The following is a 23,747-nucleotide window of genomic DNA, read 5'->3' on the forward strand; positions in this document are numbered from 1 at the left end:
CATTCCGATTTGCACATAGGGAATAAGTATTTGAGAGAAAAGGCAAAATGTGTTTCTTATGTTGTTATGAACAGCTTTTTATTCTTTCTCTTAAGGCTCTAGCCAATGCAGAAATATATAAATAACTGCTGACTTCCTGTAAGACTTGTCCAATGCTGAGAAAAAATAAAAGGGGACACTTACAAATGATAGTGCTATCGTTTGAGAAAGGGTAAGTTGACACTCAATTTCCTGTGAATTCACAGACCAAGCATGAAAAAGACCCCAGCATGATCTTCATTGCGGGCTTAGAGCTGGTATTACCTTTTCAGAGGTGAGGGTCTTTCAACGGCTCGTTGGTCTAGGGGTATGATTCTCGCTTTGGGTGCGAGAGGTCCCGGCTTCAAATCCCGGACGAGCCCTTTCATTGGTGCTCTTTTGAAGTATGCATTTCAAAGCCAATATCAATTTTCTCTTTGCAGTAGTGGATGATTATTTGCTAGAGTCTCATGCTTTTAACCTTGCCCTGCCTGAGCAAATAGGAAACATTTCTCTTTAAGCATTTTGCAAAAATGCTGAACTTGCAAGGCATATACAAGCGTTCAGATAGGGCTGTCGGGCAGGTTGCATGAAAGAAATCTAAAACCAGATGCCCTTGGAATAGTCTGTTTTGAGCAGTTTCATCACAGAAGAATCACCTGTAGGTATCTGTTTCTGTAGTGTAGTGGTTATCACGTTCGCCTCACACGCGAAAGGTCCCCAGGTTGGAAACCAGGCAGAAACACTAGTTATATTGTCTTGGCTGCAATGTTGAGAGTTGCCGTTTTGCATGAAATTGTCCAGGCCCTGAAGATGGGTTCATGCAGTCTCGTTCCAAGAAAGTGAATTCTCTTAAAAACAATAACATAATTGGCATGTGGATGTATCTGTTGATTCACAGACCTCACTTTCAAAAGAGCCCTGCATTTGGTTCAATGCTCAACCAGAACAAGCATTAACTTTGAGAATTGTTGCCACCAACAGGCCTCCTATTTTAGTGGAGTGTTTCTGGTTTTAAGTGCTGAGGCTTGGGCTCAATTCCTAGATGATCCTTCTCAAGGTGATGATACAAATGCATCGTCACCTTTTCGTTTAATGTCAGAATTGTTTATTTCCATTTGGTGGTGTATGAATGCTTTCGACAGTATGGGGATTTTTTCTAGCCTTGCATGAATAAAAGCATATCACTCCTCTTTATGTATTTTTCTAATACATTTATATTTGCATCTCCTCTCCTAGCATGCATTTTTGACTATCTTACAGGCTGTATATAATAAGTATCAATTCAGGGGCGCTTCTACTACTCAAATCACAACTGTTCTATCACGACATTGATAAGCAATCTGCATCTGCTTCTGTTGTGTATTGGTTATCATATTTACCTGACGTGTGAAAGTCCCATGTTTGACAGTGCACGTTAACAAAGAAACCAATGATTTTTATTAAAAGTTGTCTTGTGTTTTGGTTACCTTGCATCAGCCAAAACGTGCCAGAGATGACTTCATTTGCAGTCACTTGAAAAGTAGGGATTCTCAAATAAATGGCAAGAGGTTGAAACAAATCCAAAGAAATGCATGGCATATCTATGAGTAGGTGTATGCATGTATCCATATATAAAGATAGATAGATAGATAGATAGATAGATAGATAGATAGATAGATAGATAGATAGATAGATAGATAGATAGATAGATAGATAGATAGATAGATAGATAGATAGATAGATAGATAGATAGATAGATAGATAGATAGAGGGAGAGAGAGAGCGTTAATATAAACAGAGACTTTATTTTCAATCAAGCGGTATTTTCTTTCCTTTAGGAGCAGAATGTTCTGATCATCAGCGCACCAGAATGTAGTGCTTGGTTGGCAAGCATCACATATTGTGATGTGTTAGCTAAGAGTTCCATGTCCTTCAGACTCATATATTCCTCTGTAGTTGTACCTTGGTGATTCCACAAAACATGGCATCATAATCAGCATTCTACTGCCACAGAGTGGACAGAGAAAGCATTTAGAATTTCCCTGAAAAAGAAAAAAAGCATACTTAGGCAGGGCTTTGTGGACAGGAAGGACATTAGAGCAAGTGAGGAATAAGCACTGCTTTTGTTAATTTACATAGGCAGAACAGAGACTGCTGGGAAAAGCCTGAAATTAAAGGCACAGAAAATGCCTGCTTCTGGAGAGAACACTAAGAAGCATTGAAAGTTTTTCCTCTGACCCTGGCCACTCTTAAGAGGAATCCTATGATAGTCAGCAGGACCCACCCTAAAAAGGAAGGGACAGCCATTTGGACCCTTTCCACCTTTCCTATATCTCGCCTGATCGAGCCTCATTGAGCGCTGATTGAGCGGATAAGCACATAAGCACATGTACTTCTCATTTTGGGAAGGCATTGCTTAGCTTGTTACCAGCAGCTCAGTTATGTTATGATGTTAGAGGCTATGCAAGGAATGCTTTAGTCCTGCATTAGGCAGTTTTTATTGCTTCTTGCATTCAAGAGATAGATAATTAGCCAGAATCTGTGGCCCAGCTATTCACCTTGGCATTCCGATTTGCACAAAGGGAATAAGTATTTGAGAGAAAAGGCAAAATGTGTTTCTTATGTTGTTATGAACAGCTTTTTATTCTTTCTCTTTAGGCTCTAGCCAATGCAGAAATATATAAATAACTGCTGACTTCCTGTAAGACGTGTCCAATGCTGAGACAAAATAAAAGGGGACACTTACAAATGATAGTGCTATCGTTTGAGAAAGGGTAAGTTGACACTGAATTTCCTGTGAATTCACAGACCAAGCATGAAAAAGACCCCAGCATGATCTTCATTGCGGGCTTAGAGCTGGTATTACCTTTTCAGAGGTGAGGGTCTTTCAACGGCTCGTTTGTCTAGGAGTATGATTCTCGCTTTGGGTGCGAGAGGTCCCGGGTTCAAATCCCGGACGAGCCCTTTCATTGGTGCTCTTTTGAAGTATGCATTTCAAAGCCAATATCAAATTTCTCTTTGCAGTAGTGGATGCATATTTGCTAGAGTCTCATGCTTTTAACCTTGCCCTGCCTGAGCAAATAGGAAACATTTCTCTTTAAGCATTTTGCAAAAATGCTGAACTTGCAAGGCATATACAAGCGTTCAGATAGGGCTGTCGGGCAGGTTGCATGAAAGAAATCTAAAACCAGATGCCCTTGGAATAGCCTGTTTTGAGCAGTTTCATCACAGAAGAATTACCTGTAGGTATCTGTTTCTGTAGTATAGTGGTTATCACGTTCGCCTCACACACGAAAGGTCCCGGTTCGAAACCGGGCAGAAACACTAGTTATATTGTCTTGGCTGCAATGTTGAGAGTTGCCGTTTTGCATGAAATTGTCCAGGCCCTGAAGATGGGTTCATGCAGTCTCGTTCCAAGAAAGTGAATTCTCTTAAAAACAATAACATAATTGGCATGTGGATGTATCTGTTGATTCACAGACCTCACTTTCAAAAGAGCCCTGCATTCGGTTCAATGCTCAACCAGAACAAGCATTAACTTTGAGAATTGTTGGCACCAACAGTCCTCTTATTTTAGTGGAGTGTTTCTGTTTTTTAAGTGCTGAGGCTTGGGCTCAATTCCTAGATGATCCTTCTCAAGGTGATGATACAAATGCATCGTCACCTTTTCGTTTAATGTCAGAATTGTTTATTTCCATTTGGTGGTGTATGAATGCTTTCGACAGTATGGGGATTTTTTCTAGCCTTGCATGAATAAAAGCATATCACTCCTCTTTATGTATTTTTCTAATACATTTATATTTGCATCTCCTCTCCTAGCATGCATTTTTGACTATCTTACAGGCTGTATATAATAAGTATCAATTCAGGGGCGCTTCTTCTACTCAAATCACAACTGTTCTATCACAACATTGATAAGCAATCTGCATCTGCTTCTGTTGTGTATTGGTTATCATATTTACCTGACGTGTGAAAGTCCCATGTTGGACAGTGCACGTTAACAAAGAAACCAATGATTTTTATTAAAGTTGTCTTGTGTTTTGGGTACCTTGCATCAGCCAAACCGTGCCAGAGATTACTTCATTTGCAGTCACTTGAAAAGTAGGGATTCTCAAATAAATGGCAAGAGGTTGAAACAAATCCAAAGAAATGCATGGCATATCTATGTGTAGGTGTATGCATGTATCCATATATAAAGATAGATAGATAGATAGATAGATAGATAGATAGATAGATAGATAGATAGATAGATAGATAGATAGATAGATAGAAAGATGGATGGATAGATAGATAGATAGATAGATAGATAGATAGATAGATAGATAGATAGATAGATAGATAGATAGATAGATAGATAGATAGATAGATAGATAGATAGATAGATAGATAGATAGATAGATAGATAGATAGATAGATAGATAGATAGATAGATAGATAGATAGATAGATAGATAGATAGATAGATAGATAGATAGATAGATATAGGGTGAGAGAGAGCGTTAATATAAACAGAGACTTTATTTTCAATCAAGCGGTCTTTTCTTTCCTTTAGGAGCAGAATGTTCTGATCATCAGCGCACCAGAATGTAGTGCTTGGTTGGCAAGCATCACATATTGTGATGTGTTAGCTAAGAGTTCCATGTCCTTCAGACTCATATATTCCTCTGTAGTTGTACCTTGGTGATTCAACAAAACATGGCATCATAATCAGCATTCTACTGCCACAGAGTGGACAGAGAAACCATTTAGAATTTCCCTGAAAAAGAAAAAAAGCATACTTAGGCAGAGCTTTGTGGACAGGAAGGACATTAGAGCAAGTGAGGAATAAGCACTGCTTTTGTTAATTTACATAGGCAGAACAGAGACTGCTGGGAAAAACCTGAAATTACAGGCACAGAAAATGCCTGCTTCTGGAGAGAACACTAAGAAGCATTGAAAGTTTTTCCTCTGACCCTGGCCACTCTAAAGAGGAATCCTATGATAGTCAGCAGGACCCACCCTAAAAAGGAAGGGACAGCCATTTGGACCCTTTCCACCTTTTCTATATCTCTCCTGATCGAGCCTGATTGAGCGCTGATTGAGCGGATAAGCACATAAGCACATGTACTTCTCATTTTGGGAAGGCATTGCTTAGCTTGTTACCAGCAGCTCAGTTATGTTATGATGTTAGAGGCTATGCAAGGAATGCTTTAGTCCTGCATTAGGCAGTTTTTATTGCTTCTTGCATTCAAGAGATAGATAATTAGCCAGAATCTGTGGCCCAGCTATTCACCTTGGCATTCCGATTTGCACAAAGAGAATCAGTATTGGAGAGAAAAGGCAAAATGTGTTTCTTATGTTGTTATGAACAGCTTTTTATTCTTTCTCTTTAGGCTCTAGCCAATGCAGAAATATATAAATAACTGCTGACTTCCTGTAAGACGTGTCCAATGCTGAGACAAAATAAAAGGGGACACTTACAAATGATAGTGCTATCGTTTGAGAAAGGGTAAGTTGACACTGAATTTCCTGTGAATTCACAGACCAAGCATGAAAAAGACCCCAGCATGATCTTCATTGCGGGCTTAGAGCTGGTATTACCTTTTCAGAGGTGAGGGTCTTTCAAAGGCTCGTTGGTCTAGGGGTATGATTCTCGCTTAGAGTGCGAGAGGTCCCGGGTTCAAATCCCAGAAGAGCCCTTTCATTGGTGCTCTTTTGAAGTATGCATTTCAAAGCCAATATCAATTTTCTCTTTGCAGTAGTGGATGCATATTTGCTAGAGTCTCATGCTTTTAACCTTGCCCTGCCTGAGCAAATAGGAAACATTTCTCTTTAAGCATTTTGCAAAAATGCTGAACTTGCAAGGCATATACAAGCGTTCAGATAGGGCTGTCGGGCAGGTTGCATGAAAGAAATCTAAAACCAGATGCCCTTGGAATAGCCTGTTTTGAGCAGTTTCATCACAGAAGAATTACCTGTAGGTATCTGTTTCTGTAGTGTAGTGGTTATCACGTTCGCCTCACACGCGAAAGGTCCCGGTTCGAAACCGGGCAGAAACACTAGTTATATTGTCTTGGCTGCAATGTTGAGAGTTGCCGTTTTGCATGAAATTGTCCAGGCCCTGAAGATGGGTTCATGCAGTCTCGTTCCAAGAAAGGGAATTCTCTTAAAAACAATAACATAATTGGCATGTGGATGTATCTGTTGATTCACAGACCTCACTTTCAAAAGAGCCCTGCATTCGGTTCAATGCTCAACCAGAACAAGCATTAACTTTGAGAATTGTTGGCACCAACAGGCCTCTTATTTTAGTGGAGTGTTTCTGTTTTTTAAGTGCTGAGGCTTGGGCTCAATTCCTAGATGATCCTTCTCAAGGTGATGATACAAATGCATCGTCACCTTTTCGTTTAATGTCAGAATTGTTTATTTCCATTTGGTGGTGTATGAATGCTTTCGACAGTATGGGGATTTTTTCTAGCCTTGCATGAATAAAAGCATATCACTCCTCTTTATGTATTTTTCTAATACATTTATATTTGCATCTCCTCTCCTAGCATGCATTTTTGACTATCTTACAGGCTGTATATAATAAGTATCAATTCAGGGGCGCTTCTTCTACTCAAATCACAACTGTTCTATCACGACATTGATAAGCAATCTGCATCTGCTTCTGTTGTGTATTGGTTATCATATTTACCTGACGTGTGAAAGTCCCATGTTGGACAGTGCACGTTAACAAAGAAACCAATGATTTTTATTAAAAGTTGTCTTGTGTTTTGGTTACCTTGCATCAGCCAAACCGTGCCAGAGATTACTTCATTTGCAGTCACTTGAAAAGTAGGGATTCTCAAATAAATGGCAAGAGGTTGAAACAAATCCAAAGAAATGCATGGCATATCTATGTGTAGGTGTATGCATGTATCCATATATATAGATAGATAGATAGATAGATAGATAGATAGATAGATAGATAGATAGATAGATAGATAGATAGATAGATAGATAGATAGATAGATAGATAGATAGATAGATAGATAGATAGATAAATAGATGGATGGATGGATGGATGGATGGATGGACGGACGGACGGACGGACAGACAGACAGACAGACAGACAGACAGACAGACAGACAGACAGACAGACAGACAGACAGACAGACAGACAGACAGACAGACAGACAGACAGACAGACAGACAGACAGATAGATAGATAGATAGATAGATAGATAGATAGATAGATAGATAGATAGATAGATAGATAGATAGATAGATAGATAGATAGATAGATAGATAGATATAGGGAGAGAGAGAGCGTTAATATAAACAGAGACTTTATTTTCAATCAAGCGGTCTTTTCTTTCCTTTAGGAGCAGAATGTTCTGATCATCAGCGCACCAGAATGTAGTGCTTGGTTGGCAAGCATCACATATTGTGATGTGTTAGCTAAGAGTTCCATGTCCTTCAGACTCATATATTCCTCTGTAGTTGTACCTAGGTGATTCAACAAAACATGGCATCATAATCAGCATTCTACTGCCACAGAGTGGACAGAGAAACCATTTAGAATTTCCCTGAAAAAGAAAAAAAGCATACTTAGGCAGAGCTTTGTGGACAGGAAGGACATTAGAGCAAGTGAGGAATAAGCACTGCTTTTGTTAATTTACATAGGCAGAACAGAGACTGCTGGGAAAAACCTGAAATTACAGGCACAGAAAATGCCTGCTTCTGGAGAGAACACTAAGAAGCATTGAAAGTTTTTCCTCTGACCCTGGCCACTCTTAAGAGGAATCCTATGATAGTCAGCAGGACCCACCCTAAAAAGGAAGGGACAGCCATTTGGACCCTTTCCACCTTTTCTATATCTCGCCTGATCGAGCCTCATTGAGCGCTGAATGAGCGGATAAGCACATACGCACATGTACTTCTCATTTTGGGAAGGTATTGCTTAGCTTGTTACCAGCAGCTCAGTTATGTTATGATGTTAGAGGCTATGCAAGGAATGCTTTAGTCCTGCATTAGGCAGTTTTTATTGCTTCTTGCATTCAAGAATAGATAATTAGCAAGAATCTGTGGCCCAGTTATTCACCTTGGCATTCCGATTTGCACAAAGGGAATAAGTATTTGAGAGAAAAGGCAAAATGTGTTTCTTATGTTGTTATGAACAGCTTTTTATTCTTTCTCTTTAGGCTCTAGCCAATGCAGAAATATATAAATAACTGCTGACTTCCTGTAAGACGTGTCCAATGCTGAGACAAAATAAAAGGGGACACTTACAAATGATAGTGCTATCGTTTGAGAAAGGGTAAGTTGACACTGAATTTCCTGTGAATTCACAGACCAAGCATGAAAAAGACCCCAGCATGATCTTCATTGCGGGCTTAGAGCTGGTATTACCTTTTCAGAGGTGAGGGTCTTTCAAAGGCTCGTTGGTCTAGGGGTATGATTCTCGCTTAGGGTGCGAGAGGTCCCGGGTTCAAATCCCAGAAGAGCCCTTTCATTGGTGCTCTTTTGAAGTATGCATTTCAAAGCCAATATCAATTTTCTCTTTGCAGTAGTGGATGATTATTTGCTAGAGTCTCATGCTTTTAACCTTGCCCTGCCTGAGCAAATAGGAAACATTTCTCTTTAAGCATTTTGCAAAAATGCTGAACTTGCAAGGCATATACAAGCGTTCAGATAGGGCTGTCGGGCAGGTTGCATGAAAGAAATCTAAAACCAGATGCCCTTGGAATAGTCTGTTCTGAGCAGTTTCATCACAGAAGAATTGCCTGTAGGTATCTGTTTCTGTAGTGTAGTGGTTATCACGTTCTCCTCACACGCGAAAGGTCCCCGGTTCGAAACCGGGCAGAAACACTAGTTATATTGTCTTGGCTGCAATGTTGAGAGTTGCCGTTTTGCATGAAATTGTCCAGGCCCTGAAGATGGGTTCATGCAGTCTCGTTCCAAGAAAGTGAATTCTCTTAAAAACAATAACATAATTGGCATGTGGATGTATCTGTTGATTCAAAGACCTCACTTTCAAAAGAGCCCTGCATTCGGTTCAATGCTCAACCAGAACAAGCATTAACTTTGAGAATTGTTGGCACCAACAGGCCTCTTATTTTAGTGGAGTCTTTCTGGTTTTTAGGTGCTGAGGCTTGGGCTCAATTCCTAGATGATCCTTCTCAAGGTGATGATACAAATGCATCGTCACCTTTTCGTTTAATGTCAGAATTGTTTATTTCCATTTGGTGGTGTATGAATGCTTTCGACAGTATGGGGATTTTTTCTAGCCTTGCATGAATAAAAGCATATCACTCCTCTTTATGTATTTTTCTAATACATTTATATTTGCATCTCCTCTCCTAGCATGCATTTTTTACTATCTTACAGGCTGTATATAATAAGTATCAATTCAGGGGCGCTTCTACTACTCAAATCACAACTGTTCTATCACGACATTGATAAGCAATCTGCATCTGCTTCTGTTGTGTATTGGTTTTCATATTTACCTGACGTGTGAAAGTCCCATGTTTGACAGTGCACGTTAACAAAGAAACCAATGATTTTTATTAAAAGTTGTCTTGTGTTTTGGTTACCTTGCATCAGCCAAAACGTGCCAGAGATGACTTCATTTGCAGTCACTTGAAAAGTAGGGATTCTCAAATAAATGGCAAGAGGTTGAAACAAATCCAAAGAAATGCATGGCATATCTATGAGTAGGTGTATGCATGTATCCATATATAAAGATAGATAGATAGATAGATAGATAGATAGATAGATAGATAGATAGATAGATAGATAGATAGATAGATAGATAGATAGATAGATAGATAGATAGATAGATAGATAGATAGATAGATAGATAGATATAGGGAGAGAGAGAGCGTTAATATAAACAGAGACTTTATTTTCAATCAAGCGGTATTTTCTTTCCTTTAGGAGCAGAATGTTCTGATCATCAGCGCACCAGAATGTAGTGCTTGGTTGGCAAGCATCACATATTGTGATGTGTTAGCTAAGAGTTCCATGTCCTTCAGACTCATATATTCCTCTGTAGTTGTACCTTGGTGATTCCACAAAACATGGCATCATAATCAGCATTCTACTGCCACAGAGTGGACAGAGAAACCATTTAGAATTTCCCTGAAAAAGAAAAAAAGCATACTTAGGCAGAGCTTTGTGGACAGGAAGGACATTAGAGCAAGTGAGGAATAAGCACTGCTTTTGTAAATTTACATAGGCAGAACAGAGACTGCTGGGAAAAGCCTGAAATTAAAGGCACAGTCAATGCCTGCTTCTGGAGAGAACACTAAGAAGCATTGAAAGTTTTTCCTCTGACCCTGGCCACTCTTAAGAGGAATCCTATGATAGTCAGCAGGACCCACCCTAAAAAGGAAGGGACAGCCATTTGGACCCTTTCCACCTTTCCTATATCTCGCCTGATCGAGCCTCATTGAGCGCTGATTGAGCGGATAAGCACATAAGCACATGTACTTCTCATTTTGGGAAGGCATTGCTTAGCTTGTTACCAGCAGCTCAGTTATGTTATGATGTTAGAGGCTATGCAAGGAATGCTTTAGTACTGCATTAGGCAGTTTTTATTGCTTCTTGCATTCAAGAGATAGATAATTAGCCAGAATCTGTGGCCCAGCTATTCACCTTGGCATTCCGATTTGCACAAAGGGAATCAGTATTGGAGAGAAAAGGCAAAATGTGTTTCTTATGTTGTTATGAACAGCTTTTTATTCTTTCTCTTTAGGCTCTAGCCAATGCAGAAATATATAAATAACTGCTGACTTCCTGTAAGACGTGTCCAATACTGAGACAAAATAAAAGGGGACACTTACAAATGATAGTGCTATCGTTTGAGAAAGGGTAAGTTGACACTGAATTTCCTGTGAATTCACAGACCAAGCATGAAAAAGACCCCAGCATGATCTTCATTGCGGGCTTAGAGCTGGTATTACCTTTTCAGAGGTGAGGGTCTTTCAACGGCTCGTTGGTCTAGGGGTATGATTCTCGCTTAGGGTGCGAGAGGTCCCGGGTTCAAATCCCAGACGAGCCCTTTCATTGGTGCTCTTTTGAAGTATGCATTTCAAAGCCAATATCAATTTTCTCTTTGCAGTAGTGGATGCATATTTGCTAGAGTCTCATGCTTTTAACCTTGCCCTGCCTGAGCAAATAGGAAACATTTCTCTTTAAGCATTTTGCAAAAATGCTGAACTTGCAAGGCATATACAAGCGTTCAGATAGGGCTGTCGGGCAGGTTGCATGAAAGAAATCTAAAACCAGATGCCCTTGGAATAGCCTGTTTTGAGCAGTTTCATCACAGAAGAATTATCTGTAGGTATCTGTTTCTGTAGTGTAGTGGTTATCACGTTCGCCTCACACGCGAAAGGTCCCGGTTCGAAACCGGGCAGAAACACTAGTTATATTGTCCTGGCTGCAATGTTGAGAGTTGCCGTTTTGCATGAAATTGTCCAGGCCCTGAAGATGGGTTCATGCAGTCTCGTTCCAAGAAAGTGAATTCTCTTAAAAACAATAACATAATTGGCATGTGGATGTATCTGTTGATTCACAGACCTCACTTTCAAAAGAGCCCTGCATTCGGTTCAATGCTCAACCAGAACAAGCATTAACTTTGAGAATTGTTGGCACCAACAGGCCTCTTATTTTAGTGGAGTGTTTCTGTTTTTTAAGTGCTGAGGCTTGGGCTCAATTCCTAGATGATCCTTCTCAAGGTGATGATACAAATGCATCGTCACCTTTTCGTTTAATGTCAGAATTGATTATTTCCATTTGGTGGTGTATGAATGCTTTCGACAGTATGGGGATTTTTTCTAGCCTTGCATGAATAAAAGCATATCACTCCTCTTTATGTATTTTTCTAATACATTTATATTTGCATCTCCTCTCCTAGCATGCATTTTTGACTATCTTACAGGCTGTATATAATAAGTATCAATTCAGGGGCGCTTCTTCTACTCAAATCACAACTGTTCTATCACAACATTGATAAGCAATCTGCATCTGCTTCTGTTGTGTATTGGTTATCATATTTACCTGACGTGTGAAAGTCCCATGTTGGACAGTGCACGTTAACAAAGAAACCAATGATTTTTATTAAAAGTTGTCTTGTGTTTTGGTTACCTTGCATCAGCCAAACCGTGCCAGAGATTACTTCATTTGCAGTCACTTGAAAAGTAGGGATTCTCAAATAAATGGCAAGAGGTTGAAACAAATCCAAAGAAATGCATGGCATATCTATGTGTAGGTGTATGCATGTATCCATATATAAAGATAGATAGATAGATAGATAGATAGATAGATAGATAGATAGATAGATAGATAGATAGATAGATAGATAGATAGATAGATAGATAGATAAATAGATGGATGGATGGATGGATGGATGGATGGATGGATGGATGGATAGACGGACAGACAGACAGACAGACAGATAGACAGATAGACAGATAGACAGATAGATAGATAGATAGATAGATAGATAGATAGATAGATAGATAGATAGATAGATAGATAGATAGATAGATAGATAGATAGATAGATATAGGGAGAGAGAGAGTGTTAATATAAACAGAGACTTTATTTTCAATCAAGCGGTATTTTCTTTCCTTTAGGAGCAGAATGTTCTGATCATCAGCGCACCAGAATGTAGTGCTTGGTTGGCAAGCATCACATATTGTGATGTGTTAGCTAAGAGTTCCATGTCCTTCAGACTCATATATTCCTCTGTAGTTGTACCTTGGTGATTCAACAAAACATGGCATCATAATCAGCATTCTACTGCCACAGAGTGGACAGAGAAACCATTTAGAATTTCCCTGAAAAAGAAAAAAAGCATACTTAGGCAGAACTTTGTGGACAGGAAGGACATTAGAGCAAGTGAGGAATAAGCACTGCTTTTGTTAATTTACATAGGCAGAACAGAGACTGCTGGGAAAAACCTGAAATTACAGGCACAGAAAATGCCTGCTTCTGGAGAGAACACTAAGAAGCATTGAAAGTTTTTCCTCTGACCCTGGCCACTCTTAAGAGGAATCCTATGATAGTCAGCAGGACCCACCCTAAAAAGGAAGGGACAGCCATTTGGACCCTTTCCACCTTTTCTTGATCGAGCCTGATCGAGCGCTGAATGAGCGGATAAGCACATAAGCACATGTACTTCTCATTTTGGGAAGGTATTGCTTAGCTTGTTACCAGCAGCTCAATTATGTTATGATGTTAGAGGCTATGCAAGGAATGCTTTAGTCCTGCATTAGGCAGTTTTTATTGCTTCTTGCATTCAAGAGATAGATAATTAGCCAGAATCTGTGGCCCAGCTATTCACCTTGGCATTCCGATTTGCACAAAGGGAATAAGTATTTGAGAGAAAAGGCAAAATGTGTTTCTTATGTTGTTATGAACAGCTTTTTATTCTTTCTCTTTAGGCTCTAGCCAATGCAGAAATATATAAATAACTGCTGACTTCCTGTAAGACTTGTCCAATGCTGAGAAAAAATAAAAGGGGACACTTACAAATGATAGTGCTATCGTTTGAGAAAGGGTAAGTTGACACTGAATTTCCTGTGAATTCACAGACCAAGCATGAAAAAGACCCCAGCATGATCTTCATTGCGGGCTTAGAGCTGGTATTACCTTTTCAGAGGTGAGGGTCTTTCAACGGCTCGTTGGTCTAGGGTATGATTCTCGCTTTGGGTGCGAGAGGTCCCGGGTTCAAATCCCGGACGAGCCCTTTCATTGGTGCTCTTTTGAAGTATGCATTTCAAAGCCAATATCAATTTTCTCTTTGCAGTAGTGGATGATTATTTGCTAGAGTCTCATGCTTTTAACCTTGCCCTGCCTGAGCAAATAGGAAACATTTCTCTTTAAGCATTTTGCAAAAATGCTGAACTTGCAAGGCATATACAAGCGTTCAGATAGGGCTGTCGGGCAGGTTGCATGAAAGAAGTCTAAAACCAGATGCCCTTGGAATAGTCTGTTTTGAGCAGTTTCATCACAGAAGAATCACCTGTAGGTATCTGTTTCTGTAGTGTAGTGGTTATCACGTTCGCCTCACACGCGAAAGCTCCCCGGTTCAAAACCGGGCACAAACACTAGTTATATTGTCTTGGCTGCAATGTTGAGAGTTGCCGTTTTGCATGAAATTGTCCAGGCCCTGAAGATGGGTTCATGCAGTCTCGTTCCAAGAAAGTGAATTCTCTTAAAAACAATAACATAATTGGCATGTGGATGTATCTGTTGATTCACAGACCTCACTTTCAAAAGAGCCCTGCATTCGGTTCAATGCTCAACCAGAACAAGCATTAACTTTGAGAATTGTTGGCACCAACAGGCCCCCTATTTTAGTGGAGTGTTTCTGGTTTTAAGTGCTGAGGCTTGGGCTCAATTCCTAGATGATCCTTCTCAAGGTGATGATACAAATGCATCATCACCTTTTCGTTTAATGTCAGAATTGTTTATTTCCATTTGGTGGTGTATGAATGCTTTCGACAGTATGGGGATTTTTTCTAGCCTTGCATGAATAAAAGCATATCACTCCTCTTTATGTATTTTTCTAATACATTTATATTTGCATCTCCTCTCCTAGCATGCATTTTTGACTATCTTACAGGCTGTATATAATAAGTATCAATTCAGGGGCGCTTCTACTACTCAAATCTCAACTGTTCTATCACGACATTGATAAGCAATCTGCATCTGCTTCTGTTGTGTATTGGTTATCATATTTACCTGACGTGTGAAAGTCCCATGTTGGACAGTGCACGTTAACAAAGAAACCAATGATTTTTATTAAAAGTTGTCTTGTGTTTTGGTTACCTTGCATCAGCCAAACCGTGCCAGAGATTACTTCATTTGCAGTCACTTGAAAAGTAGGGATTCTCAAATAAATGGCAAGAGGTTGAAACAAATCCAAAGAAATGCATGGCATATCTATGTGTAGGTGTATGCATGTATCCATATATAAAGATAGATAGATAGATAGATAGATAGATAGATAGATAGATAGATAGATAGATAGATAGATAGATAGATAGATAGATAGATGGATGGATGGATGGATGGATGGATGGATGGATGGATGGATGGATGGATGGATGGACAGACGGACGGACGGACAGACAGACAGACAGACAGACAGACAGACAGACAGACAGACAGACAGATAGATAGATAGATAGATAGATAGATAGATAGATAGATAGATAGATAGATAGATAGATAGATAGATAGATAGATAGATAGATAGATAGATAGATAGATAGATAGATAGATAGATAGATATAGGGAGAGAGAGAGCGTTAATATAAACAGAGACTTTATTTTCAATCAAGCGGTCTTTTCTTTCCTTTAGGAGCAGAATGTTCTGATCATCAGCGCACCAGAATGTAGTGCTTGGTTGGCAAGCATCACATATTGTGATGTGTTAGCTAAGAGTTCCATGTCCTTCAGACTCATATATTCCTCTGTAGTTGTACCTTGGTGATTCAACAAAACATGGCATCATAATCAGCATTCTACTGCCACAGAGTGGACAGAGAAACCATTTAGAATTTCCCTGAAAAAGAAAAAAAGCATACTTAGGCAGAGCTTTGTGGACAGGCAGGACATTAGAGCAAGTGAGGAATAAGCACTGCTTTTGTTAATTTACATAGGCAGAACAGAGACTGCTGGGAAAAACCTGAAATTAAAGGCACAGAAAATGCCTGCTTCTGGAGAGAACACTAAGAAGCATTGAAAGTTTTTCCTCTGACCCTGGCCACTCTTAAGAGGAATCCTATGATAGTCAGCAGGACCCACCCTAAAAAGGAAGGGACAGCCATTTGGACCCTTTCCACCTTTTCTTGATCGAGCCTGATCGAGCGCTGATTGAGCGGATAAGCACATAAGCACATGTACTTCTCATTTTGGGAAGGTATTGCTTAGCTTGTTACCAGCAGATCAGTTATGTTATGATGTTAGAGGCTATGCAAGGAATGCTTTAGTCCTGCATTAGGCAGTTTTTATTGCTTCTTGCATTCAAGAGATAGATAATTAGCCAGAATCTGTGGCCCAGCTATTCACCTTGGCATTCCGATTTGCACAAAGGGAATAAGTATTTGAGAGAAAAGGCAAAATGTGTTTCTTATGTTGTTATGAACAGCTTTTTATTCTTTCTCTTTAGGCTCTAGCCAATGCAGAAATATATAAATAACTGCTGACTTCCTGTAAGACTTGTCCAATGCTGAGAAAAAATAAAAGGGGACACTTACAAATGATAGTGCTATCGTTTGAGAAAGGGTAAGTTGACACTGAATTTCCTGTGAATTCACAGACCAAGCATGAAAAAGACCCCAGCATGATCTTCATTGCGGGCTTAGAGCTGGTATTACCTTTTCAGAGGTGAGGGTCTTTCAAAGGCTCGTTGGTCTAGGGGTATGATTCTCGCTTTGGGTGCGAGAGGTCCCGGGTTAAAATCCCAGACGAGCCCTTTCATTGGTGCTCTTTTGAAGTATGCATTTCAAAGCCAATATCAATTTTCTCTTTGCAGTAGTGGATGATTATTTGCTAGAGTTTCATGCTTTTAACCTTGCCCTGCCTGAGCAAATAGGAAACATTTCTCTTTAAGCATTTTGCAAAAATGCTGAACTTGCAAGGCATATACAAGCGTTCAGATAGGGCTGTCGGGCAGGTTGCATGAAAGAAATATAAAACCAGATTCCCTTGGAATAGTCTGTTTTGAGCAGTTTCATCACAGAAGAATCACCTGTAGGTATCTGTTTCTGTAGTGTAGTGGTTATCACGTTCGCCTCACATGCGAAAGGTCCCCGGTTCGAAACCGGGCAGAAACACTAGTTATATTGTCTTGGCTGCAATGTTGAGAGTTGCCGTTTTGCATGAAATTGTTCAGGCCCTGAAGATGGGTTCATGCAGTCTCGTTCCAAGAAAGTGAATTCTCTTAAAAACAATAACATAATTGGCATGTGGATGTATCTGTTGATTCACAGACCTCACTTTCAAAAGAGCCCTGCATTCGGTTCAATGCTCAACCAGAACAAGCATTACCTTTGAGAATTGTTGGCACCAACAGGCCTCCTATTTTAGTGGAGTGTTTCTGGTTTTAAGTGCTGAGGCTTGGGCTCAATTCCTAGATGATCCTTCTCAAGGTGATGATACAAATGCATCGTCACCTTTTCGTTTAATGTCAGAATTGTTTATTTCCATATGGTGGTGTATGAATGCTTTCGACAGTATGGGGATTTTTTCTAGCCTTGCATGAATAAAAGCATATCACTCCTCTTTATGTATTTTTCTAATACATTTATATTTGCATCTCCTCTCCTAGCATGCATTTTTGACTATCTTACAGGCTGTATATAATAAGTATCAATTCAGGGGCGCTTCTACTACTCAAATCACAACTGTTCTATCACGACATTGATAAGCAATCTGCATCTGCTTCTGTTGTGTATTGGTTATCATATTTACCTGACGTGTGAAAGTCCCATGTTGGACAGTGCACGTTAACAAAGAAACCAATGATTTTTATTAAAAGTTGTCTTGTGTTTTGGTTACCTTGCATCAGCCAAACCGTGCCAGAGATTACTTCATTTGCAGTCACTTGAAAAGTAGGGATTCTCAAATAAATGGCAAGAGGTTGAAACAAATCCAAAGAAATGCATGGCATATCTATGTGTAGGTGTATGCATGTATCCATATATAAAGATAGATAGATAGATAGATAGATAGATAGATAGATAGATAGATAGATAGATAGATAGATAGATAGATAGATAGATAGATAGATAGATAGATAGATATAGGGAGAGAGAGAGCGTTAATATAAACAGAGACTTTATTTTCAATCAAGCGGTATTTTCGTTCCTTTAGGAGCAGAATGTTCTGATCATCAGCGCACCAGAATGTAGTGCTTGGTTGGCAAGCATCACATATTGTGATGTGTTAGCTAAGAGTTCCATGTCCTTCAGACTCATATATTCCTCTGTAGTTGTACCTTGGTGATTCCGCAAAACATGGCATCATAATCAGCATTCTACTGCCACAGAGTGGACAGAGAAACCATTTAGAATTTCCCTGAAAAAGAAAAAAAGCATACTTAGGCAGAGCTTTGTGGACAGGAAGGACATTAGAGCAAGTGAGGAATAAGCACTGCTTTTGTTAATTTACATAGGCAGAACAGAGACTGCTGGGAAAAGCCTGAAATTAAAGGCACAGAAAATGCCTGCTTCTGGAGAGAACACTAAGAAGCATTGAAAGTTTTTCCTCTGACCCTGGCCACTCTTAAGAGGAATCCTATGATAGTCAGCAGGACCCACCCTAAAAAGGAAGGGACAGCCATTTGGACCCTTTCCACCTTTCCTATATCTTGCCTGATCAAGCCTCATTGAGCGCTGATTGAGCGGATAAGCACATAAGCACATGTACTTCTCATTTTGGGAATGCATTGCTTAGCTTGTTATCAGCAGTTCAGTTATGTTATGATGTTAGAGGCTATGCAAGGAATGCTTTAGTCCTGCGTTAGGCAGTTTTTATTGCTTCTTGCATTCAAGAGATAGATAATTAGCCAGAATCTGTGGCCCAGCTATTCACCTTGGCATTCCGATTTGCACAAAGGGAATCAGTATTGGAGAGAAAAGGCAAAATGTGTTTCTTATGTTGTTATGAACAGCTTTTTATTCTTTCTCTTTAGGCTCTAGCCAATGCAGAAATATATAAATAACTGCTGACTTCCTGTAAGACGTGTCCAATGCTGAGACAAAATAAAAGGGGACACTTACAAATGATAGTGCTATCGTTTGAGAAAGGGTAAGTTGACACTGAATTTCCTGTGAATTCACAGACCAAGCATGAAAAAAACCCCAGCATGATCTTCATTGCGGGCTTAGAGCTGGTATTACCTTTTCAGAGGTGAGGGTCTTTCAACGGCTCGTTGGTCTAGGGGTATGATTCTCGCTTAGGGTGCGAGAGGTCCCGGGTTCAAATCCCAGACGAGCCCTTTCATTGGTGCTCTTTTGAAGTATGCATTTCAAAGCCAATATCAATTTTCTCTTTGCAGTAGTGGATGCATATTTGCTAGAGTCTCATGCTTTTAACCTTGCCCTGCCTGAGCAAATAGGAAACATTTCTCTTTAAGCATTTTGCAAAAATGCTGAACTTGCAAGGCATATACAAGCGTTCAGATAGGGCTGTCGGGCAGGTTGCATGAAAGAAATCTAAAACCAGATGCCCTTGGAATAGCCTGTTTTGAGCAGTTTCATCACAGAAGAATTACCTGTAGGTATCTGTTTCTGTAGTGTAGTGGTTATCACGTTCGCCTCACACGCGAAAGGTCCCGGTTCGAAACCGGGCAGAAACACTAGTTATATTGTCTTGGCTGCAATGTTGAGAGTTGCCGTTTTGCATGAAATTGTCCAGGCCCTGAAGATGGGTTCATGCAGTCTCGTTCCAAGAAAGTGAATTCTCTTAAAAACAATAACATAATTGGCATGTGGATGTATCTGTTGATTCACAGACCTCACTTTCAAAAGAGCCCTGCATTCGGTTCAATGCTCAACCAGAACAAGCATTAACTTTGAGAATTGTTGGCACCAACAGGCCTCTTATTTTAGTGGAGTGTTTCTGTTTTTTAAGTGCTGAGGCTTGGGCTCAATTCCTAGATGATCCTTCTCAAGGTGATGATACAAATGCATCGTCACCTTTTCGTTTAATGTCAGAATTGTTTATTTCCATTTGGTGGTGTATGAATGCTTTCGACAGTATGGGGATTTTTTCTAGCCTTGCATGAATAAAAGCATATCACTCCTCTTTATGTATTTTTCTAATACATTTATATTTGCATCTCCTCTCCTAGCATGCATTTTTGACTATCTTACAGGCTGTATATAATAAGTATCAATTCAGGGGCGCTTCTTCTACTCAAATCACAACTGTTCTATCACAACATTGATAAGCAATCTGCATCTGCTTCTGTTGTGTATTGGTTATCATATTTACCTGACGTGTGAAAGTCCCATGTTGGACAGTGCACGTTAACAAAGAAACCAATGATTTTTATTAAAAGTTGTCTTGTGTTTTGGTTACCTTGCATCAGCCAAACCGTGCCAGAGATTACTTCATTTGCAGTCACTTGAAAAGTAGGGATTCTCAAATAAATGGCAAGAGGTTGAAACAAATCCAAAGAAATGCATGGCATATCTATGTGTAGGTGTATGCATGTATCCATATATAAAGATAGATAGATAGATAGATAGATAGATAGATAGATAGATAGATAGATAGATAAATAGATGGATGGATGGATGGATGGATGGATGGATGGATGGATGGATGGATGGATAGACGGACAGACAGACAGACAGACAGACAGATAGACAGATAGACAGATAGATAGATAGATAGATAGATAGATAGATAGATAGATAGATAGATAGATAGATAGATAGATAGATAGATAGATAGATAGATAGATAGATAGATAGATAGATAGATAGATAGATAGATAGATAGATAGATAGATAGATAGATAGATAGATAGATAGATATAGGGAGAGAGAGAGCGTTAATATAAACAGAGACTTTATTTTCAATCAAGCGGTCTTTTCTTTCCTTTAGGAGCAGAATGTTCTGATCATCAGCGCACCAGAATGTAGTGCTTGGTTGGCAAGCATCACATATTGTGATGTGTTAGCTAAGAGTTCCATGTCCTTCAGACTCATATATTCCTCTGTAGTTGTACCTTGGTGATTCAACAAAACATGGCATCATAATCAGCATTCTACTGCCACAGAGTGGACAGAGAAACCATTTAGAATTTCCCTGAAAAAGAAAAAAAGCATACTTAGGCAGAGCTTTGTGGACAGGCAGGACATTAGAGCAAGTGAGGAATAAGCACTGCTTTTGTTAATTTACATAGGCAGAACAGAGACTGCTGGGAAAAACCTGAAATTAAAGGCACAGAAAATGCCTGCTTCTGGAGAGAACACTAAGAAGCATTGAAAGTTTTTCCTCTGACCCTGGCCACTCTTAAGAGGAATCCTATGATAGTCAGCAGGACCCACCCTAAAAAGGAAGGGACAGCCATTTGGACCCTTTCCACCTTTTCTTGATCGAGCCTGATCGAGCCTGATCGAGCGGATAAGCACATAAGCACATAAGCACATGTACTTCTCATTTTGGGAAGGTATTGCTTAGCTTGTTACCAGCAGCTCAGTTATGTTATGATGTTAGAGGCTATGCAAGGAATGCTTTAGTCCTGCATTAGGCAGTTTTATTGCTTCTTGCATTCAAGAGATAGATAATTAGCCAGAATCTGTGGCCCAGCAATTCACCTTGGCATTCCGATTTGCACAAAGGGAATAAGTATTTGAGAGAAAAGGCAAAATGTGTTTCTTATGTTGTTATGAACAGCTTTTTATTCTTTCTCTTTAGGCTCTAGCCAATGCAGAAATATATAAATAACTGCTCACTTCCTGTAAGACGTGTCCAATGCTGAGACAAAATAAAAGGGGACACTTACAAATGATAGTGCTATCGTTTGAGAAAGGGTAAGTTGACACTGAATTTCCTGTGAATTCACAGACCAAGCATGAAAAAGACCCCAGCATGATCTTCATTGCGGGCTTAGAGCTGGTATTACCTTTTCAGAGGTGAGGGTCTTTCAACGGCTCGTTGGTCTAGGGGTATGATTCTCGCTTTGGGTGCGAGAAGTCCCGGGTTCAAATCCCGGACGAGCCCTTTCATTGGTGCTCTTTTGAAGTATGCATTTCAAAGCCAATATCAATTTTCTCTTTGCAGTAGTGGATGATTATTTGCTAGAGTCTCATGCTTTTAACCTTGCCCTGCCTGAGCAAATAGGAAACATTTCTCTTTAAGCATTTTGCAAAAATGCTGAACTTGCAAGGCATATACAAGCGTTCAGATAGGGCTGTCGGGCAGGTTGCATGAAAGAAATCTAAAACCAGATGCCCTTGGAATAGTCTGTTTTGAGCAGTTTCATCACAGAAGAATTGCCTGTAGGTATCTGTTTCTGTAGTGTAGTGGTTATCACGTTCTCCTCACACGCGAAAGGTCCCCGGTTCGAAAGCGGGCAGAAACACTAGTTATATTGTCCTGGCTGCAATGTTGAGAGTTGCCGTTTTGCATGAAATTGTCCAGGCCCTGAAGATGGGTTCATGCAGTCTCGTTCCAAGAAAGTGAATTCTCTTAAAAACAATAACATAATTGGCATGTGGATGTATCTGTTGATTCACAGACCTCACTTTCAAAAGAGCCCTGCTTTCGGTTCAATGCTCAACCAGAACAAGCATTAACTTTGAGAATTGTTGGCACCAACAGGCCTCTTATTTTAGTGGAGTGTTTCTGGTTTTTAGGTGCTGAGGCTTGGGCTCAATTCCTAGATGATCCTTCTCAAGGTGATGATATAAATGCATCGTCACCTTTTCGTTTAATGTCAGAATTGTTTATTTCCATTTGGTGGTGTATGAATGCTTTCGACAGTATGGGGATTTTTTCTAGCCTTGCATGAATAAAAGCATATCACTCCTCTTTATGTATTTTTCTAATACATTTATATTTGCATCTCCTCTCCTAGCATGCATTTTTTACTATCTTACAGGCTGTATATAATAAGTATCAATTTAGGGGCGCTTCTACTACTCAAATCACAACTGTTCTATCACGACATTGATAAGCAATCTGCATCTGCTTCTGTTGTGTATTGGTTTTCATATTTACCTGACGTGTGAAAGTCCCATGTTTGACAGTGCACGTTAACAAAGAAACCAATGATTTTTATTAAAAGTTGTCTTGTGTTTTGGTTACCTTGCATCAGCCAAAACGTGCCAGAGATGACTTCATTTGCAGTCACTTGAAAAGTAGGGATTCTCAAATAAATGGCAAGAGGTTGAAACAAATCCAAAGAAATGCATGGCATATCTATGAATAGGTGTATGCATGTATCCATATATAAAGATAGATAGATAGATAGATAGATAGATAGATATATAGATAGATAGATAGATAGATAGATAGATAGATAGATAGATAGATAGATAGATAGATAGATAGATAGATAGATAGATATAGGGAGAGAGAGAGCGTTAATATAAACAGAGACTTTATTTTCAATCAAGCGGTATTTTCTTTCCTTTAGGAGCAGAATGTTCTGATCATCAGCGCACCAGAATGTAGTGCTTGGTTGGCAAGCATCACATATTGTGATGTGTTAGCTAAGAGTTCCATGTCCTTCAGACTCATATATTCCTCTGTAGTTGTACCTTGGTGATTCCACAAAACATGGCATCATAATCAGCATTCTACTGCCACAGAGTGGACAGAGAAACCATTTAGAATTTCCCTGAAAAAGAAAAAAAGCATACTTAGGCAGAGCTTTGTGGACAGGAAGGACATTAGAGCAAGTGAGGAATAAGCACTGCTTTTGTTAATTTACATAGGCAGAACAGAGACTGCTGGGAAAAGCCTGAAATTAAAGGCACAGAAAATGCCTGCTTCTGGAGAGAACACTAAGAAGCATTGAAAGTTTTTCCTCTGACCCTGGCCACTCTTAAGAGGAATCCTATGATAGTCAGCAGGACCCAGCCTAAAAAGGAAGGGACAGCCATTTGGACCCTTTCCACCTTTCCTATATCTCGCCTGATCAAGCCTCATTGAGCGCTGATTGAGCGGATAAGCACATAAGCACATGTACTTCTCATTTTGGGAAGGCATTGCTTAGCTTGTTACCAGCAGCTCAGTTATGTTATGATG

General features: G+C 39.7%; 16 non-coding genes across 16 annotated transcripts; all 16 read left to right on the forward strand.

The window, feature by feature from the left end:
* The first annotated feature begins 329 nt into the window (after positions 1-329).
* Positions 330-401, forward strand: TRNAP-UGG (transfer RNA proline (anticodon UGG)). Its single transcript has one exon. It is a non-coding gene; the product is annotated as a tRNA-Pro (tRNA).
* A 288-nt stretch (positions 402-689) lies between these two features.
* Positions 690-763, forward strand: TRNAV-CAC (transfer RNA valine (anticodon CAC)). Its single transcript has one exon. It is a non-coding gene; the product is annotated as a tRNA-Val (tRNA).
* A 2,129-nt stretch (positions 764-2,892) lies between these two features.
* TRNAP-UGG (transfer RNA proline (anticodon UGG)) lies at positions 2,893-2,964 on the forward strand. Its single transcript has one exon. It is a non-coding gene; the product is annotated as a tRNA-Pro (tRNA).
* A 288-nt stretch (positions 2,965-3,252) lies between these two features.
* Positions 3,253-3,324, forward strand: TRNAV-CAC (transfer RNA valine (anticodon CAC)). Its single transcript has one exon. It is a non-coding gene; the product is annotated as a tRNA-Val (tRNA).
* A 2,641-nt stretch (positions 3,325-5,965) lies between these two features.
* On the forward strand, positions 5,966-6,037 carry TRNAV-CAC (transfer RNA valine (anticodon CAC)). The gene has a single exon. It is a non-coding gene; the product is annotated as a tRNA-Val (tRNA).
* Positions 6,038-8,758: 2,721 nt separating this feature from the next.
* Positions 8,759-8,831, forward strand: TRNAV-CAC (transfer RNA valine (anticodon CAC)). Its single transcript has one exon. It is a non-coding gene; the product is annotated as a tRNA-Val (tRNA).
* A 2,122-nt stretch (positions 8,832-10,953) lies between these two features.
* On the forward strand, positions 10,954-11,025 carry TRNAP-AGG (transfer RNA proline (anticodon AGG)). The gene has a single exon. It is a non-coding gene; the product is annotated as a tRNA-Pro (tRNA).
* Positions 11,026-11,313: 288 nt separating this feature from the next.
* On the forward strand, positions 11,314-11,385 carry TRNAV-CAC (transfer RNA valine (anticodon CAC)). The gene has a single exon. It is a non-coding gene; the product is annotated as a tRNA-Val (tRNA).
* Positions 11,386-13,645: 2,260 nt separating this feature from the next.
* TRNAP-UGG (transfer RNA proline (anticodon UGG)) lies at positions 13,646-13,716 on the forward strand. Its single transcript has one exon. It is a non-coding gene; the product is annotated as a tRNA-Pro (tRNA).
* Positions 13,717-14,004: 288 nt separating this feature from the next.
* On the forward strand, positions 14,005-14,077 carry TRNAV-CAC (transfer RNA valine (anticodon CAC)). The gene has a single exon. It is a non-coding gene; the product is annotated as a tRNA-Val (tRNA).
* A 2,303-nt stretch (positions 14,078-16,380) lies between these two features.
* On the forward strand, positions 16,381-16,452 carry TRNAP-UGG (transfer RNA proline (anticodon UGG)). The gene has a single exon. It is a non-coding gene; the product is annotated as a tRNA-Pro (tRNA).
* Positions 16,453-16,740: 288 nt separating this feature from the next.
* Positions 16,741-16,813, forward strand: TRNAV-CAC (transfer RNA valine (anticodon CAC)). Its single transcript has one exon. It is a non-coding gene; the product is annotated as a tRNA-Val (tRNA).
* A 2,093-nt stretch (positions 16,814-18,906) lies between these two features.
* Positions 18,907-18,978, forward strand: TRNAP-AGG (transfer RNA proline (anticodon AGG)). The gene has a single exon. It is a non-coding gene; the product is annotated as a tRNA-Pro (tRNA).
* Positions 18,979-19,266: 288 nt separating this feature from the next.
* Positions 19,267-19,338, forward strand: TRNAV-CAC (transfer RNA valine (anticodon CAC)). Its single transcript has one exon. It is a non-coding gene; the product is annotated as a tRNA-Val (tRNA).
* Positions 19,339-21,644: 2,306 nt separating this feature from the next.
* On the forward strand, positions 21,645-21,716 carry TRNAP-UGG (transfer RNA proline (anticodon UGG)). Its single transcript has one exon. It is a non-coding gene; the product is annotated as a tRNA-Pro (tRNA).
* Positions 21,717-22,004: 288 nt separating this feature from the next.
* On the forward strand, positions 22,005-22,077 carry TRNAV-CAC (transfer RNA valine (anticodon CAC)). Its single transcript has one exon. It is a non-coding gene; the product is annotated as a tRNA-Val (tRNA).
* The last annotated feature ends 1,670 nt before the right edge of the window (positions 22,078-23,747 follow it).

The sequence above is a fragment of the Lissotriton helveticus genome, chromosome 8 (assembly GCF_964261635.1).
Source record: "Lissotriton helveticus chromosome 8, aLisHel1.1, whole genome shotgun sequence".
Classification (NCBI taxonomy): domain Eukaryota; kingdom Metazoa; phylum Chordata; class Amphibia; order Caudata; family Salamandridae; genus Lissotriton; species Lissotriton helveticus.